The sequence below is a fragment of the Mustela nivalis genome (genome assembly GCF_964662115.1).
Source record: "Mustela nivalis genome assembly, chromosome: 1".
Taxonomy (NCBI): domain Eukaryota; kingdom Metazoa; phylum Chordata; class Mammalia; order Carnivora; family Mustelidae; genus Mustela; species Mustela nivalis.
Genome location: NC_139020.1, coordinates 178,242,872 through 178,262,798, shown reverse-complemented (window position 1 = coordinate 178,262,798; position 19,927 = coordinate 178,242,872). Strand labels below are relative to the sequence as shown.

At 44.2% G+C, this 19,927-nt stretch overlaps 1 protein-coding gene and 1 long non-coding RNA gene across 30 annotated transcripts in view; one reads left to right on the top strand and one right to left on the bottom strand.

Annotated features, from left to right (window-relative positions):
- Positions 1 to 19,927, bottom strand: part of FOXP1 (forkhead box P1) — a 495,436-nt gene that overhangs the window by 262,344 nt on the left and 213,165 nt on the right. Inside the window, exon 4 of one of the 29 annotated variants that reach the window (XM_082698608.1) lies at positions 8,126 to 8,217. The exons of the other annotated variants lie outside the window; for them this stretch is intronic. The gene's annotated coding sequence lies outside the window, so the exon portion shown is untranslated. The remainder of the gene's footprint in view (positions 1 to 8,125; positions 8,218 to 19,927) is intronic. 29 annotated transcript variants of the gene reach the window in all.
- On the top strand, positions 11,900 to 16,696 carry LOC309849611. Its single transcript, XR_014303780.1, has 2 exons — positions 11,900 to 12,142; positions 15,863 to 16,696. It is a non-coding gene; the product is annotated as an uncharacterized lncRNA (long non-coding RNA).

Genomic DNA, 19,927 nt, shown 5'->3' with positions numbered 1-19,927 from the left:
ATATTTTCGCAGTAGGTGGCATCACTTATCAACCGTAGGAGGGGTGTGGTGGCTTGAAGCATTTTCCTTTATTAAATTATCAAATAATCATTTAAATGGCTTTCACACATTCTGTTCCATTTGAGATACACCTACAAGGAAGGCAGGCTTGCCAGAGTGAGGGAAAAGATTCCAGAACACTTTGACTACCCAGATACTCGTTCTCTGCTGTCCTCTTTAATCACACAAGAAAAAAAGGGAGTTTTCAAATGCACTTTCGTTCAGTAACCAATCATTCTGGTGAAAAACCGCATTTCTGCAGCTGACAGCAAAGTCCCCCTTTTCTTTCAATGGGGACAATTTGGTTTAAAATAGCTCCTTCACCTAAATGAACCATCTATCACTGTTACTCATTCTGACCGGGGAAAAATGCAGATGTAGGCTGTAAAGTTAAAAACAAATAATGAAACATAAGCACAGTGATGTTTTAGGCACAATAACACCTGCAAAGACACTTCCTTCTTTTTTTATGTTCAAGAGAAACAAAATGAACTAATTCTCTTTTTCACATTATAAATACGGCGAATCTGAAGGCAAGACATCTGATACTAGAAATACTTAAGGAAAAAAGAACCAACCTGACTACAGCTATATTATAAGAAAAACTAGGAGAGATTTCTATCTTTTGAAAAGAGATTTAATTTATTACCAACATCCAAAGGGAGGGCGCTGGGGGCAGGTTGGGGTGGGGGGTCGGGGGGCTGACCATAGAGAACACCAAATCAGGGACCTAACGGTTACGCCAAAGGAAGTATAAATTCTGGACACTTCGAATTTCTCCTAGTGCATTAGGAAAAAAAAAAAAAAAATGATGGCTGTTAAGCACTATTTAACAGGGAAAGTTTTTAGAATATGTTATTAAGGCGTGCCTGGGTGTCTCAGTCAGTTAAGCCTCCGCTTCTTGGTTTTGGCTCAGGTTTGATCTCAGGTTTGGGACCGAGCCCTGTGACAGGCTCCACGGTGGACATGCAGCCAGCTTAAAAAACTCTCTCTCTCTCCCTGTCTCTTTCTGCCCCATCCCCCTGCTTGCCCTCGATCGCTCTCTCTAATACAGCAGTAAATAAGATAAACTATAAGGAGAACAAGAAAAAAAAACCTCAGGAAGAAGTTCAACAGGTGAAATAATGACAAACAATAGTGAGCAGGAAAAGTCTCTCTTTTTTTTTTCATTGCAGCACATAAATAACTTTGATGGATTCTAACTCGACTGTGGTCTAGGGAGATGTCAGAGAACATGGGGTGTCAGCACCTAGAATCCTGGAAATTCAGAATGAGAGTAATAGGCGATTTGCCAAAAGGCAGAGAGTTCATATCTCAGTGTTCTCTCCCATATGAAGGCCACATCCATTTTCTGGGTGAGCCTTCAGTTGCATGTGGAAAAAATTCTGTATGTGAGGGAGAGTCATACAGCTCAAAGGGGAATCGGTGCTTGGTCTGTTTCAGGATCATCACCCTGGCAGGAATTTTGGGGGGCTGTCTAGTCTATCCTAGGTCACATCTGAAAAAGTTCATGCGACCAAAATATTAACTCTGAAGAGGCTGGGGCGCTTAGGACACTGAGATAATATAAGGGGAATCTGAAAGTAATTAAGATAAAAGATGTGCCACCATTCATTAATAGCATTCAGTTAGCTGAATTCACATATGAGTAAATCTTCACAGTTACAGCAGGGAGCACAAATAGATTGCATGCCAAGCACTACTGATTAGCAAGAAGTTGGCACTGTCGAAAAGAGAGATTCACAGGCCACAATCAGGCTCACTGAGAAACAACTCTGTGATCGATTAGCAATGTCTGCTATGGGCACTGACATAAGGAATGAGGACGTTATTCCACCTGCTAGCTACTGCACTGTAGGAACCCTCAACCGATGCTCCATGGCATCTCCGAGGTAGAAAATAAAAGCTAAAATAAATACATAGGCTTTCTCTAAGGCCGGAAGCATGTGATGTCAACAGATCTGTAAAAATGAAAAATAAAAAATAAAATTCCAAAGAGAAAAATGGTTTTGAATTAGCATTAAAGAAAAGGGCAGGGACCTCTAATGGGGCTCTGAAGGAGAGGGACCAGGAGTGCAGACATGCACAGCCTCCCAAAACCAAAATGAAGATTACAGCAGGTAGTGTAGCTCTGTAGCCTGTCCTCTCCGACTGGTTCCTGCAGACGCTGGGAAGGCCAGGAGACGATGAGTGTGGGCCCATCTTCAGAATACAACAAGGAAAGCAGCTATGAAACATTCTAGCACACATGAAAGAGTGATCAGAAACCGAACTTGAGGCATTGCTATACCCAAGGTGCTTTTAGCTCAACTCAAACCTCATTCCAGGACAGAGAATGTTTGCTCTTTTTTTCCCAGGGTTGGTATCCTCAACATTCCATGTGACGGTGGTCACTAACTTGGGTGTTGGAGCTGCTGTTGGCCTTTGCTCATCCCTAACCATTACTGACCTTAGGAGCTACAAGCGCATTTGTATGCAATGCTTACAATGCTCTCAACTGCTGTTTCCTGCATGTCAGTTTGGAGAGATGGAGACAGAAGGGCACGCCTCCAGTTACAAGAAATTGAGATACCTTTCACATGCATGACAGGCAAAGGACAAAAAAAAACCCCAAAATAACCTGAACATTAAACCAGTAAACTAACAAGTATTTTTGGACAACCAGACTATTTCCCGAATGACGATTAGGGACAAGCACCTCAAAACAGTACATAGTTAAAGGAGACTAACCATTCGTTCCATCCCAGCTCCAAATTAATCCAGCAGAGTTCACCTCCTATATCTGAGACCACCTGATAAAAACAGACAGCCCAGGAACAGCACAGGCTGCCCTTCCAAAAACCGTCCTTGTAGAAGAACTGACAGCAAAAGTGCTGCGAGAGGGGGGCTGCAGGGGTGGGGGGAGCGAGGTTGCTCTTTAAAACCTTAGAGCTGCCAGCCGCCCTGCCTTGTAAGAAAGTTTTGCAGCTCCAAGGACATGCCCAGGAACAGCTGTTCCCTTCTGTTCAGAGATGATTTGCTGGTGGGCAAGGGTGGTGCAGGGGTGGAGGCTCTCCTCGCAGAGCTTTCATGCAGATGAGTGGAAGGCATTTTCCTCCCCAGTTACGCATAGGACAAAAGCTACCATTAACACGATTCTCCTGTGAAGTTCAAAGAGTCGACGATAGGCCAACTAGGGGTAAGATGATTGAAAATGGAAGCAGTGTATGGAAAATTTCAAGCAATAATCATAGCCAGGAGCCAGTGGCCCAGAGATATAAACACCCTGCAAACCAATTGATACTAATGAAGCCGAAGCTTCAAGGCAGACTAGGGCAGAGGGAGGGGTGAGCAGTTTCAGCACTTAACAAGTAAGTGGGCACATTTCGTGCTGGGTACTGATCTTTGCCAGGACCCAGGATTCCTATGGCCATCTCACATCTAATACCCTGTCCCTTGACTTCTTAAGGACCAAAAAGTAAAGTGGGATAATATCCCACTTGAATGCTTGCTTTTAATGGATGAGGTGACAGCTGTAATTTCCATGTGTTCATTCCAGTGAAGGCTTCCATCTAGTCTGATGGGGGAAAAAAAATCTTAGAAAAGACTGCATATCAAACTTCCCTGGGTTTCTAAGGACTGACATAGATGTTTAGGGGAAAAAAAACAAAACAACATGTAGGTCTGTAACACACCTTTCGGCGGGATTGGGGTTATTGACAATTTACAATTAAAATGTTTCCCCTAAATCATCTGTACAATAATAGAATGTGAGGGATATGCGAATTGTTAATGGATACTGATGGTGACTTCTCTTGAAAAATCAAAGAATCTTCTTGTAAGGCAAACAACAGCTCCAATCCAGCAAAACTGAATTTTCACATCTTGGGTTGAAGCTATGTGTGATATTCCTTACTTGTCCAGATAGTAAACGAGTTTTCTGAAGGCAGGGAGTCCACTGTACCTAATGAGACAGATACCTAGCATTGGTTGGATAATGCACATTCAAAATAATGTTGTCTCTGTCTTTAAGAAAAAAAAAAAAAAAAGAAAGAAAGAAAGAAAAACGGGGCGTCTGGCCGGCTCAGCTGGAAGAGGGTGTGACTCTTGATCTCAGGGTGGTGAATTCGAGCCCCACATCACATGCAAAGATTATTAAAAATAAATAAATAAATAAACAAACAAACAAATAAATAAAACTTTTAAAACAACAACAAGGTAGGGTACAACTCTACTAGGTAAAGCATATGTATCAGAAAAGTCTCAAAGAGGCAAATGCATCTATTTGCCTAACAGAAAAGCCCCAGTAAGAGCCTGTGGTGCCAGGACCCCAGGTACCAATTCCTATAGGAGATCAGAGTCCAACAGAGAGAATCTCCTGGCAACACTGCCTCCTCTCTGGTGACCTGTGCTAATGGAAACATTATAGGAGATGAGCCAAGCTTTACTGACATCAAGGATGCTGGCTGGGTACGGAAACACTTCACAAGTCCAAGCTCTTCAAAACAGTGAAATAAGTGCTAGATCCCCAACCTGGTCAGGAGGGACAAGGTGTGGAAACAACCAAGGGGATTACTTCCTTAGTGTCGTCCTTGTAGATGTGTTGTCTGAGGCTTTATCCCCAAATACTTCCCAAGCCTCCACCTCAGGCCAGGTCCTCCGTGGAACACGCACACTGTAGCTCTCTCTCCATCCGAAGGGTAAAGCTTTGGGCCACTCCCCCTAGCCCACCCATCATGGGAGGGGAGGTAGGATGTGCATTCTAGGGCTGTATTGTCTCACAGAGATATACTGAGGGCCATAAACGCAAGACACATCGTAATTTAAAACTATCAACTAGACACATTTTTAAAAGCAGAAAAAAACAGGGGAAATTACTTTTATTTTTAAGATCTTATTTATTTTTTTAGGACAGAGAGTGAAAGAGAGGGAGAGAGAGAAAACTCAGGAGCAGGGGGAGGGAGAGGGACAAGCAGGCTCCCCGTCGCACGCAGAGCCTGGCACAGGGCTCGACCCCAGGACCCTGAGAGCAGGATGGGAGCCACAGTCAAAGACTTAACCGACTGAGAGACCCGGGCACCCCGCAAATATATTTCATCTAACTTAATATACCCCAAATATTTCAACTTCAACATGTAATCAACAAAGTTATTAACAAGGTATTTTACATCCTTCTTTTTCACTACGTCACTGAACTCATACATACATACTACGTGTGGATTTCGTAAAAATGGCACACACATCGTCAGTTCAGGCCAGCCATCCTTTGAGAGCTCAGTAGCCACATCTGGCTGTTGGCTCCCATGCCAAGATTCTGGGCTGGAAGAGTTTCTAAATATAAGGAAGGGAAGGGAGAGCATCCACACTGCTGTCACCTCACATGCCTGGATTAGGACTGCTAAGAGAGAAGGACACGGTTGGGAAAGGAAGCTAGAGTTTCCTTGAGACATTCCCACTTCTCTCTCTCCATGGAGCCTGCGCCCTGTGCAACAATGTAAGCCTCGAGTATGAGCATGACCATGGGGGTACATGGAAACATCTACAGATCCCTACATCTGTAAATCCTACAGCTGATACTCATTCTGTCACCTGTCAAGATAAAAGTAAAACAGACTTCAGTCAAAGGGAAGGAGGGTGCACAGCCTTTTCCTCCACCCAAGAAGAAAAAAAAGAATTTATCAACAGTCTAGTTTGGGGGCTGGGGGTGGTGAAGGGAAGGTGGCTTTCTGCCAGGAATTTACATCACACTGAAGACTGGGAAATTAGATGTCTCAGTTATTTAGAGCACACGTTTAAAGCCGAAATACACAAAACATAAGATAAACATGAAAGCCCTTAAATACCACAGGTACTCAAAAAAATAAGTATCCGAGAAGCACGAAACGTTCTCAAGTGACTGACAGGTTGGGAGTGGGAAGGAGCATGGAGTGATGACTCAACTGAGCAAGTGCTTTTGGACAGACAGGCTTGGGTTCGAAGCCCCGTTCGATCACTTTCTACCTGGGTCAGCAAGTTATTCAATCTGTGTGGACGCCAGTTTCCTCATCGGTAAGCAGGGATGAGTCAGTTATCCTCCAGGCCGCTACCGGCTACAGCAGCAAAAGATGTCAAGGGTTCTGTGGCTGTTCTTCAATGAATGTTACATACAGCACACACGCAAGGACGCCTGGGTGGCTCAGCTGAGCTGCTGCCTTCGGCTCAGGTCACGATCCCAGGGTCCCGGGATTGAGTCCCGCATCAGGCTCCCAGCTCCATGGGAAGTCTGCTTCTCCCTCTGAATTTTTACCCTCTCATATTCTCCCTCACGGTCTCTCTCAAATAAATAAAATTAAAAAAACAAAAACAAAAACATACATGCAAGATGCAGGTATATAGGAATATGTTAAGTAAATATATACATATCATCTCTCTATGTAGTTACACACAGTACTACAGAGTGTGTGTTTCCCTCTCTCTCTCCGGTGATAAGTGGGATTGCCAATGTAATGTCCAGGGGTGAGGACGGTGGAGCTTTCCTGAAGGAGTCCAAGTCTTGGTTGCAACCCAACACCTGTGTGACCTAGAGCTGCAAGTGCGTGACAGATGCCATGGTGAAGCGATGCCAAGAGCGATGCCCACCTTGCCCCCTGGCAGGGCTCAGCGGCACCACCTAGAACATTCGCTTAGTACGCAGCTCTTGTTCACGAACGTCGCTCCTGTCTACCAGCAAAGACTCGACAGTGGCTCCCGCACAAGGGAGGGACCAGAGGAGGAATGGATTGACGGGATCTACGATCCAAATACCGTCATGCATAGTTAAAGGCCTTACACTTGAGAAAGTTTTCCTTCTGCGCTTTTTTAAAAAAGATCTTATTTATTTATTTGACAGACACAGATCACAAGTAGGGAGAAAGGCAGGCACAGAGAGAGGGAGAAGCAGGCTCCCTGGAGAGCAGAGAGCCCCATGGGGGGCTCGATCCCAGGACCCTGAGATCATGACCTGATCCAAAGGCAGAGGCTTTAACCTACTGAGCCACCCAAGTGCCCCTCCTTCTGCATTTTCTTTTCTTTTCTTTTCTTTTTTTAAATTTTTATTTTCAAGTAATCCTTACAACCCCAAGTGAGGCTCAAACTCACAACCCCGAGATCAAGAGTCATGTGCTCCACCAACTGAGTTAGCCAGGCGCCACCCTCCCCCCCCACCATTTTCTTACTGGATGCCCACAAGCCTACAGGAGTAAGTACAATGATTTCAACCAGGAACTATTTCTTGAACACCTATTACGTGCAAGGTGTGATTCCAAGTGTCAGGACCTGAAATCAATATTCATCTGGTGGCATTTCATGCACTTGTTTATTCACCTCCCCAGAAGGAGGAGATGTCGCCGTGGGAATACCAGCTCAATTAATGGCTTGTTCTGAACTAAGAAAGTCTCGCCTAAATGATTAAATAAAAAAAATAAAAATAGTCTATACTATTACATAAAATTATTTCTTTCCTCTGTCTCCCTCAATGATCTCGAAAATGCAACACTTCCATGTTTTTGAAAAACATAATATTGGATGCGACATCATGGCCACGGGCAAAGATGTTTACAAGCTTTTCTGCATGTCTCTGCATTCTACGGTACTTCTGAAATGATACACACAGAAAACAAAAGCCCTTCAAGTTGTACACTTTTTGTTAAGTTCCAACTGCTGAACAGCCTGGCATCACGTGAACAGTGTGGCCGCGTTTGCTTAATTCAAAATCTGCTGGGAGAGGACATGTTCACCTGCATTAAGGTTTCCAAAATCGGGGGCCTCTGGTTGGCTCAGTCAGTGAGACATGAGACTCTTAATCTCAGGGCTGCGAGTTCAAGCCTCACGCTGGGCGTGGAGCCTATTTAAAAAAAAATTTTTTTAACTAAAAAAAAATTTTCCATAGTTAGGCAAAAACTCCCCATTCCAGTCATCATTGCTACCAGGCTGAGTAAGCCCGTGTGCACTTCATCCCGGCAAGAGCAGGAAATCCCTGCGTGCCACGAGGTTAGAAAAGGCAGCGTCCTGACCGAATTGCCGAGAGGAAGGGAGGGAAATCAGCTGGCAACAGTTTGGGTCAAGAGGCATCAAACTGGGGAACACTTACAAAGGAAGGGCAAGGCTTTTAGCTCCAAGAAACGAGGATGGACACAGCCAATTACTCTGCTTTCATACGCTCCCATTTGCCGAGGAAGTAGCCTGCAGAAGAGTTAAGAAGCTTGAACTATTTTTAGGCCCATGACCCTTTTAAAAACACAGAGCTAAATTCGGTCCTCAGTTACTCCCACTCAACTCCCACTGGCTTCAGCAGGAGCCACAGGGAGAACCCGCTCTGGAGTAGAAGAGCTTCCTTCTGCCTCTGCCTTCTTTTTTTCACAAGGAATGACAGCTTACCGGCCACGGCTGGCCACGGCAAGCCACCCAGCGGGTCTCCTGGCTCCAGGAGAACACAAGGCAGAATCTTACATTCCAAGGACATCTCTGCCACACAACTGAATAAAACTCGTGTTTATTTGACAATCCAGGCAGAGGAGAGGGAAAAGAACACCCTTTTGAAAATGGCAGTCAGTCTATCTTGAAATTGTTTAAAATTATAATCCCATCTATAAAAGCCCAGATTTGAAGAATTGTATTATGTGGGCTAAATTAAACTTTTGCTTCCAACTAGCATGGGGTAATTACAATAAGGGATCACATGAAGTTCACTGCTGCTGAATGCAACACAATTTGTGACCATCAACTACAATACAGTTTGGGGAGGGGGCATCATTTATAAATAATAGGTCCCAAGTCTGACTTGGGGGTGAGTGGAAGACATTTGGCATCTCAAATTACTTTAACTGGGGGCCTTCATACCCCATGGAAAGGACACTTTGTCCCCCCTCCACTGTCTCTAATCCTCCCTTCTTAAAGGAACACTCAGCAAGATAATGAATCCTTTAAATGTTACATCTTCTGTCGTGCATTATTGTGGTGCAGAAACTCTTCACATCAAACAGTCATCAGGACTATTACAAAGTGGGCTTATAAGAGAGGGGCTGAAAAGGAGCTGTGTGAAAAGAAGTGGAAAATTAAAGCTGAAGCAGTCGAAGAAAGGGCTTAATTTACTGGCATGTACAGTATGCAAATGAGATTACTCTCAGCTTAACTGCATCATTTATGTCCATAATAACGGCATCATCATTACAGGGCTCAAATTAAATTACACCATAATTAGCATATCAAAGTGATTGGTTAAAGTTTAAAACAAATACCCAATTTTGTTAATGAACAGCTGTAATTGTCATGTACACTTCAGTGAAAACTCTCTAAACAAATATATGTTTTAGAAGGGAGGAAGATTTTTTTTTTTTTTTTTAAAGCAGACAGGTCTGTAGCAGAGGTAAATTACCTAAAAAAGAATGACATGGACTATTCTATTAATGTTAATATATGCTGATCATTTTCAGGTAATAAAGCGTTCTATCAAAACAAGGCTTCACTTATATTTAGACACCTTCCCTGCTTCTGAATGTGACAAACCACCAGAACCCTGTTTCTACTTGCCGCAGTGATAGCAAACGCAGGGGTGACCTGTCTCGAGCAAGCAAAGGACATGTTCAATAACATGCTATTACTAAACCTCCATACTTATTGAAAAGACATCCGTGCTCAGAACCTGCCGCCTCCAAGCTGATTCTCTCCGCATTCCGACCTAGAGGAAAGAGCGACGGAGCCAGAGAACTTGCGGAATTTATGGGGTAGACCAGAACGCTCCTAAGTTGATGACCTGATAACATATTCGACAGCCTCCGACTCAATCTCCCCTCCTGGACTCAGAGCGTACCTCTACAGCAGTCCCAAACATGAAGCGGCACGGGGGAAGTTTCTGCTCTTCCACCCTTAAAATAAATCAGGAGGCGCAAGTAGCTGTTTTGTCAATGTTGGCTAGAGCCAGCGTGCACACACGTTTTAGAGATGCAAAACCGCACACGGATAATAAGCGTGTTTTCAAACCTTTCTGTTATCATCATTTAATGTCTGAAGAGTTTCCACATAAAAATCAATAATCTCCAGGCTCACGTGCAAAAAAAGCTCTCTGCCTAAGCTTCTCCCCATTTCCTCCCAAACGTACCCCATATGTTCTCTGCTATATCTGTGAGGGTAACCATCCACTGTGATATACAGCAAGGCAAGCCAAAATATATTTTTCCCAAAAAGAAAAAAAAAAAAAAAGCACTTTCAAATATACTTAACAAGCAAATTGAATGTCTTATTAAAATCGTATTATCTAAACAGTGTTCAAAAATTTAAAGAAAGTAGCTTTTCATTTTATTCATCGAGGAATCCATTAAAGCTTAGGCTCTGAAGTAGTATGTAAATTATGTGCCTTTCAAGGTAGAGCTAGGGCAAATTCACTCCATCAACTAATGATGAACCTCATTATGTGCAGGGAGGATTCATAATGAGGAAAGAGCCACCCGCCATTCCATGTTCTAACATAAATCCCTGTAAAATTTGAATATCTCCCCATCTAATTAAAGGCTACTAATTCCAATCACCCCCTCCATGGCCCCAAAGTAAAAATAAACCTCTTTAAAAGCACAGACTACAGTTATATTTCTAAAGCAGCACTCGATTCTGTTTGGACTCAGAACCTTCCACTCAGATATGTTTTACGACAAGCATAATTAGCAGCTTTCTAAGATACAAACTTTGAGGCTGTTCAAGCTCATTTTGGTTAAATACGCTGGATTTCTATTTTTCAAAGAGCTTCACCTTGACGGGACTACGGGGCAGCACAGAGATGATCCGTAGCCAAGAAACCAACAGGAATGTGCGAGCATCGTAATAATGTAAAATAAAATTCTCACACTGGAGTTCCAGGCAAAAGCTGAGATGTTCAGAAAAAACAAGCATTGTGTGGCATGAACCCGAGCTTACATTTGGATGGGGATGTATTCAAATCTGCTTGGGAACGACATACTTGATTCTGGAACAAAACTGCTCACTTTTAATGCGGTTTGAACTAATGAACAAGTACAGCCCAGCATGTCACAAGCCGAAGAACTATTCCCTCTTGGAATCACGGACTTTGATTTTTTTCTTAACTGAAAACTATAGAATGCAAGCCCAACGTTGCCAAACATATTTATTATGATTAATAGCCTGTAATATCCCTCACTAAGGCTTAATTTACTCTTATTTTCAATTATGAATCTGCACTACTCTACTCCAGTTCCCTTCTCAGGTAGAGATGAAATTTCTTGTGGGCTTTACTCTTTGTACTGTATCACCACCCAGCAAGGCACAATTAGTTAAAAACAGCAAATCTCCACCTTGACTCTCACAGAGCACCAGATTACGCAAAATTAGAGAACCGAATCAGGGAGAAATAAGTGGAGGTGTCCAGGGAATTAAAGCAATTAGACCAAAGGAAAAAGGAAAAGTACATACGCCAGTCACCCACTCACTCACACCTTTACATTAAAATTAAAAAAAAAAAAAAAAGAAAGAAGGAAAGAAAAAAAAATCCTAGATTCTTTATTTAATGTTGATAAACTGAATACAGACTCCAACCAGGAAATCTTATCTGCTGCTGTCAATTCAAGTGTCCCCAAATGTCCGAATCCCAGTTCGGTAATGCAATGTACACACCAGTGAGACATCAAGTGTAGAATTGCAGGAGCTAACGAGTCCATTCTACTAGAGATGCCGCTGCTTTTTAAGTTGCATAAAAATAAACTCCACTCCATAAAAGCTGCCACAGTGCGTGCTCTCTCATCCCTGGGCTCCAGGCGTGATCTCCCCACCCCCCCACCCTGCCTTTTAGGTCAGCCACTCATGCATTAGGAAGACATCCCTCCCAAAATAACTTGGCCCTCCCCCGAAGCACAGAGTTGAGCAGCCTACCTTTGTTCTGGAGTTGCAGATAATAACAGGCAAGCCTCAAGACCATGAGGATTTGGAAAAGATCAGGAGAGTTGGAGGAAAAAAAAAAAGAAAAGAAAAGAAAAAAAAAAAGAAAGAAAAGAAAGAAAAAGAAATACTGCAAGCAGAGAAGAATTGGAAGAAACAGAAAAGCCTGCTAATGAACTGTAGTGGCTGCCACAGGATCCGGGTGTCTTCACCAGTGTTTACACCAGTGAGTACACCACTGCTCCATCTCTCCCACACCTGGTGGCATCCTTACCCCCCCCCATCCATGCATGACAATTAAAAGCAACTGCACCTCTCCATTCCGGAGGGGAACCATGCAGGACCTCTGCAATATTTCTTTACAATGTCTATATCACTGATGAGCATTAGTTTGAGTGACAAAGGTCCCGGGCTAAATCAACATTCTTACCTTAATGTTCCTAGTAAAAGGCTCCAGGAAACATAACTCATGAGACATGTATGCAAAGATACGTCTCAAGGAATTAATCCAGAGCCCTCAGCTGAGGGGGTGGGGGGGTAGTTTTTTTAAAAAGAAAAAAGAAAAAAGAAAAAGCAATGGCTTATTTCCAAACAAATGCAGCTCAGCCGGGGCAGGCGGTGGTATAAGAACAGGTTTGCACAGACAGAGCTCAGTGGCAGAAGCGAGAGTTCTGTAGGATTTATTTGACACTTATTTTCCGGGAAGCCTTTTGTGGAGTTGTACCGTTTGTTTCTTATTGTCTGCGAGGCAGTTAGGAGCTTTCTCCCCGGAGGGGGCCTCTCAGCCCCTGGGCTTGGCCGCCTCTGACAGGGAGGTAACCATATTAGGATGTGTATGGTAAAATAAACAATAACATAGTTGCAATGAAATGGAATTTTTTTTTTCAAGCTAATGGTGTTGGGGTCAGTCTGTCTTTTTAGCCATTCCCACTAATTTTGTTTCCTAGTTCAAACAGGCCCTCCCCCTCCTTTTTTTTTTTTAAAGTGTTAGCTGTTTCCAAATATCTGACTGTAAATTTGCTGAGAATGTTTGCAATGTAAGAAAAAGCTTTTAACATCCAAATAAAGATCCTGCCAGTTTAATCATTAAAGGGGATGTGAATTTTCAAGCCCCTGCAAAGATCCAACTCTCCCCTACTTTCTTTCCCCCCAATCCCCCACTTCAATCTCTCCCTGAAGGTTAAAATTACTTGGTCATTTAAAAGTATCTTCTAAATAAATCAGATTTTTAAAGAAAGAGACTGTTACACCTTCATAAAAAATCCACATTCACATACTGTGTCACTGAGTGAAGAGTCTTAACCATTCATGCGCCTGAAAATTTATTACCTGAAATTTCTAGGATGGTTACTTTTACGTGATAAAGCTCTTTCCCACCTCCTCCAATCCCCACCCCCCCACCAAGAAAAAAGTAGGCATAAAATACTGTTGTCACGCCAGCCTCTGGAAATCGGCTAACCAAAGGGGGAAAAAATTAAAAAAATAATAATAAATATATATATACACACATATATATCTCAAGAATGAGTTCTCAAGATGTTACATATTTAGGAAAAGTTCCGTGGGTCCAAAGACAACAATAAAAAGTAAGGCTGCTTTCTGGCCACTGTTACTCAGTAGGAGATTCCCGCCCAAGGAGAAGGGAAACATTCCCACTCAAGATCGAGCTGGGATGAGGACCCTAGACAGTGGGTTTGTGAAGGGAGCAGGACTGCTGGGAGCCGGCCAGGGCCACATGGGAGAGGGAGCTTCTGTGCCTTAGTCTCCTAGGTGAGAGCCAGGGCTGCTTCTGGGAAGCACCACCACCCACACCCCCCCCACACCCCTGCCAGAGATCTGCCCCCAGGAGGGTGTGCAAGGAGTGGCCAGCCCTCCCTCTGTGTGCAGGGAGGGGAGGAGAGGCACTGCACTGTCACCTGTGAGGACCTAAGGAAGCACCCTCTCACCAGGCATGGAGGCAAAATACGTGGCACAAGCGAAAGGGCATGGGTAGGGAAGAAATGATACATGTAATTACAAATGAAGCTGGGCTGTAGCGGGGCCGGGGGGGAGGGGGGATAAAACACACGTGACCGCCACGAAACTTCCACAGTTCAGGAACTAAGAGCACCTCCCCTGCCTGGAACCTCTGGGCTGGCCTCTAAACTGCCTTCCTTCTTATCAGATCCCTATCACACAGAAACCTAAAACCCCTGCAACTCATGTTTTATTAAAACATGTTTAGCATTCTTCTTAAAGATAGGTTTTAACCCCAAATACCCATGAAATTAAATCTCCTATGCCACTTATCTGCACTGCCGGGCAAAAACTAAAGTTGAGCTAAACAGAGAGATAGCAAAATCAATAAATCACACGAAACAAGTAGCAGTTCAAAAGTTCAAAGATATGATGGCCAGTTCAGTGCGTCTTAGCGCGCACCCAGTAATAACTGGTCTCCGTCACTCCTCACAGTATAGACAATTTCATGGCATCATTTTCATTAGCCTGTCTCACGGAAAATTGCTAGCTATTTATGTATACGCTAAAATAAATTAGCCATTTCATCGAGCAGTGTGATTCTTATAAAATACATTAACACAATACTCGATTTTCCAGTTGGAGTAAATAAATAAATCAATAAATTCAATACAGGGTGATTCTTTTATGTGGTGCTATAGCTCTCAGCATAAATGTTTTTATTGGGTTTATTTGTTTCAATAAAAATTGAAATGGGCCAGTGATCTCAGCACTAGCATCTTTAAAAAAAAAAAAAATCCATCCAATATTTGGGAAAGTACTGCGTGGAGCACTCCAAGTTAGAATTGTATTCAAAGATCATCTTCATGATAATTATTACCCCACAACCCAGTTCTGATGGGGAGTTTCACAAAGGGAAAGAAAGGGGGAATTCTTCCAGGTGTTGGACTCTCGGGGCATTTCTGTGCTCCAGACGGGAGTCTAGGGGTGAGGCTTTTGAGGGACAGCAGCCCCTCACTGAGCTGCGTGGCTCAGACGCGTCTCTTCCCTGGACAGGGAGAAACGACAGTGGGACAAGTGCCAGATGGCCTCTTCTGTCACACCTTACCGAACGCCATTGATTGTGGCTCAGAGAAGGCCATTTACTCCAACCTCTGGGGGAAAGACTAGGGTATCATGGCTGCAAGAAAGAAGAGAGAGGTGAGCTGATGTTGTAAATAAACTCGGGCCAAGGCCTGCGAGCCGTTCTGGAGGCGAGAGGGAGACACCAGCAAGCATGAGATTTTTTTTTTCCCCCCTGGGTCACCAGTGCAACTGAAATCGAAGGAGAATGGGGTGATGGGAATCTGTTGTTTACGCCTGCCCAACATCCAAGCTCCTCTTCCTCTGAAAACACCGGCCCTACTTTTCTTGGGGAAATGCCCCATTTCCCAATCTCCCACTGGCGAGCGGCGGCTCTTGGCTCCAGAGGGTAGAATCATAAACCAGGTCCGACAGATCCCTGCGGTCACCTCTCCTGGCTGCCCTGATTGGCTGATGGACAGATGTGTCCCACATCAGAATTGGGAGAGAGAGAGAGAGACTGTCCTCTGCTTTTGAGAGTGCCGCGAGCGTTGAGAACATAGAATGGGCTTGCCCCAACAAAAAAGAAAGAGGCCAGGCTACTGGCCAGGACTGGCTGAAGGAGGCCAGGACACAACAAGTCAAGGGTGAGCCCAAGGGCAGGACAGTTTCCAAACGGTGCTCACAGAGGGCCATCCAGCTCCTGGACTGCTCCGTTATGTAAGCCAATGAATCCTCTATGTGCTTAGCCAGCTCACTGGTGCCGCCTTGTTTGTAACTAAGAGGTGCCAACCAGAAGTCAAACTAAACATGTGTTTTACAGGTAACTCTGTAATATATGTGAGCCCTCATGAGAAAGCAAACCAAATAAAAACACACAAGTCAACAAACTCCCACAGCTAATAGTCAAAATCTGTAATCCTCACAGATGCTGCCTAACCTGATCATCAGCTACATTCTCTTCTCTGCTGTCCCTGGAAAGAGCTAGAAGAATGAGTCAGGACCCACAGTCAAGAAGAACACAAGATGATCTGAAAGCAAAGTACACTGGAGATCCAAAATCAATCCAGCGTGAGGTCTAATACAGACTTGATAAACTCTCTTCTCTAGGCCCCTGGTGGTAGTGGTTCAGGTCAGGGATGGACCAACAGTGCATCATCAGTTCAGGTGAACAGCCGGTGGGCTCACACAAGCCTTGTGTCTTCTGATAGGACTCATGGACAAGGGATGAAGTTGCGGTTCTTCCCTTCTGTGATAAAAGTTCTACTGTGGTGTGGCGGTGGGAGAGCGAGGTCCTGACAACCTGCCTGGCTTTTCGCCCTGGCTCCAGCCCAACTAGATTGGCAAACCAGGGCCCTGACTTCCTTCATGGACAAGAGAGGACCCCAGATTCATACAGCCAGGCTTTCTTGGGAGTAGGAACCATAGTAACACAAACAATTAAAAACGGAAAAAAACAAACAATAATTGAGACACTACCAATAACTTCATTCTTAATATGCCAGAGACCATACTAATTACTTTACATGTATTTCTTATTTCATCTTTAAAATAAGATTTTAGGGGCGCCTGGTTACCTCAGTGGGTTAAAGCCTCTGCCTTCAGCTCAGGTTGTGATCCCAGGGTCCTGGGATGGAGCCCCGCATCGGACTCTCTGCTCAGTGGGGAGCCTGTTTCCTTCTCTCTCTCTCTGCCTACCTCTCTGCCTGCTTGTGATCTCTGTCTGTCAAATAAATAAATAAAATCTTTTAAAAAAATAAAATAGGGCACCTGGGTGGCTCAGTGGGTTAAGCCGCTGCCTTCGGCTCAGGTCATGATCTCAGGGTCCTGGGATCGAGTCCCGCATCGGGCTCTCTGCTCAGCAGGCTCCTCCTCTCTCTCTCTCTCTGCCTGCCTCTCTGCCTACTTGTGATGTCTCTCTGTCAAATAAATAAATAAATAATCTTAAAAAAAAAATAAGATTTTAAGACGCACAGTATTACTACCCTCACTTTATAAATCAGTAGAGGAAAGCTCAGAGAAGTTAAGGAACCTGCTCTTGGCCACAGAGCAGATAAGTGCTGCAGCCTCAAGAGCCTGGTGGCTACTCCGCTGGACAGTGGAGGTCGTCCACCGAAACTTCTATTGGGCAAGGGTTTCTGCAGATGTGTGGTTCTCATCCAGAAGCGAGCTTCCACACCAGAGAATATTCGGCAGTATCTGGAAACACTGTTAACCGTCACAGCTGGAGTGGTGGAGATGCTCACTAGGAGGGCTGGTGAACACCCTACTGTGCACAGGCCAGTTCCCACCCTGGAGAGTTACTGGCCCAACATGTCAGTGGTGCTGAGGTTGAGAAGGTCCACCCTCCCGCGAGGGTGGACCCTGGTGGGCCACAGCTCCTCAGGAAGAGTTTTACCAATCCTGCCAAGATGCAGACAGCCTGGAGGTGGACGTGATATTGATGTGCTGTAGCATTCAAATGTGAGGCTAAGGGGCGCCTATGTGGCTCAGTGGGTTAAGCCTCTGCCTGCAGCTCAGGTCATGATCTCAGGGTCCTGGGATCGAGATCTGCATCAGGCTCTCCGCTCAGCAGGGAGCCTACTTCCTCCTCTCTCTCTCCGCCTGCCTCTCTGCCTACTTGTGATCTCTGTCTGTCAAATAAGTAAATAAAATCCTTTAAAAAAATAATCTAAAAAATAAATTAAAATTTGAGGCTCAGTCTAGAAAAGACTTGCCCAAGTCCTGCAGTCCTCATTACAGGCACGGAAGGAGCTGGAGAGCGGCCTGGGGAGGCCAGCTGCTATCACACTGGAGCTGAGTGGGGAGAAATAAGGGAGCCATGTTGTTGGTTCCCCTTTTCCTCTCCTTTCTCCTTCCTCACTGTCCCTTCCCCCTGAAAACCTAGGGGAACCAACCATCTACATCATAATGTCTTGGGTGGGGTGGACTGACATTCCACTCCAGCCTGTATCAGCAGCCAGGACGTGGTGTGAGGAACCAGGGCTCACACCAACCATCATTCTTGGCAGCAGAGGAAGGCCCGTATCATGTCCCGGAATCAGGTGTTCCCTTCCCAGCCGGGTTCAGATCTAGGCCCCCCTGCTGGAGGGTCCTGAGCACTTGAAACCTGGCTAGTACACTAAATTCTTAAACTTATGTAAGTTTAATTAATTTGAATTTAAATAGCCACGCGCATCTAAGGGCTACTATATCTTGGACTGTGTGCAGTTTTGGAAGTGTGGCAAATTTTCCATATTCATGAGAATCCAATCCTCAGCAGATGGATATCTGGTTCCCAATTTGAGATTTTATATCTTCATTAAAATTTTTATTTTGTTCTCAGTGGAAATGGTTTTGGTCATGACTTTTTAAAAATGCCACTCTTATATGAAATCTCCTAATTTTTCTAAAGATTTTCATCTAATTTTTGTATAAATTCTAATCACGATTTTGAGTAGAAGGGTAGACTAATTTAGTTGACTAATTCGGGTGAGAGATGTATACGTGTGGATTAAAACCAAGTGCCTGGGGGGGCCTGGGTGGCTCAGTGGGTTAAGCCCCTGCCTTCGGCTCAGGTCATGATCTCATGGTCCTGGGATCAAGTCCTGCATCAGGCTCTCTGCTCAGCAGGGAGCCTGCTTCCAGCCCCCTCTGCCTGTCTCTCTGCCTTCTTGTGATCTCTCGGTCATAAATAAATAAAATCTTCAAAAAACAAATACAAAAAACAAGTGCCTTCTTTAAAAAGCCAGTAGCAAGGTAATCTTTTTCACTGTTGGGAAAACATTCTTGGTACTCTCTGTAGTACATGTTGCCCGTAAATGTCAGGTCTTCGGGGGCGTGAACTATCCTGGAGGAAGATTCTGGAAGAATCTCTCAAGCCATTTGGAACAAGAATGGCATTCTGGAAGATTTCTTAAGACAGTAGGATACCTCCACTCTGTCTCTCCCCTGAAAACTCCAAACTACACACGGTCAGGTGGAACCTTTCCTTGTAGCTCAAAGTGTGATGAATTTTTCAGCGTAGGAAGAAAGATTAGTATTGATGTAACAAAGTGACTGGAAAGCCAGCTGCATGACATTATAAATACATCACAGCTGTCAGGGTGTTTCCTTCACAATGGGCAAATCCAGAAGCACAGAACATTTTCAGGGTGAGGGAGAGTAGTCATATCCAACACTGTGTGCAGGGTGTGAACCGTCCAGAACTATGGCTTTGGGCAGGAAGCTGAGCCATCTACAAGGTATTTCTTGGGTGATATACAGAGAGCTAGAGATGGGATAAAACCTAATGATGAATAAAGTAAACACGGGGTTTGGCTCACCCATCCTCTCTGGATACCAAGAAGTTTCAGCTTCAGGAGTAATGTGAGAATCCAAAACTGTACTGTCATTCTCAATAGTATCAAAAGTAAGTAAATAAATAAATAAATAAATAATAATATTAGTAATAATAACGTCATATCCTTTGCTGGGCACGACCTAGATTTTTAAGTTGATCTTGGCTGGTGGAGAATGAAATGTTACTCCATATGTAGACAGCCCTCCTCCTACTCCTCAAGCTGGGGGGAAAAAAGACATTGTCCCCTACCCAGCTTTCTTTGCAATTAGGGAAAGACATTTAATGAAGTTCTAGCCAAAAAAGACAAGGGATATAAGATATTTCCTTCCTTGACTGAAGGAAAGTCATACAAAGATTTCTTTCTCTTGCTCTCTCTGCCTTGCCCCCTTCTCCCACTTGGTGCCTTTGAATGAGACTGTGTAGGCAGATAATGCCTGGAGCTGTAGCAGCCATCTTGTAGCCATGAGGAAAAAGCTGAAAGAATCACAGAGAAGCCAACCCAATAGTTAGCTACTACTCGGGTTCTGAAGCAGTCCTGAAACTGCCTACGTTTAGACTTCTGAGCAAGTAAATGATAAACATCCTTATGTTTTCAGCCACAGTTAATGAGGTTTTGTTATTAACCGGTGAACACATGGTAACTGATAGATCCTAAATCCTAGAGAGAAATCA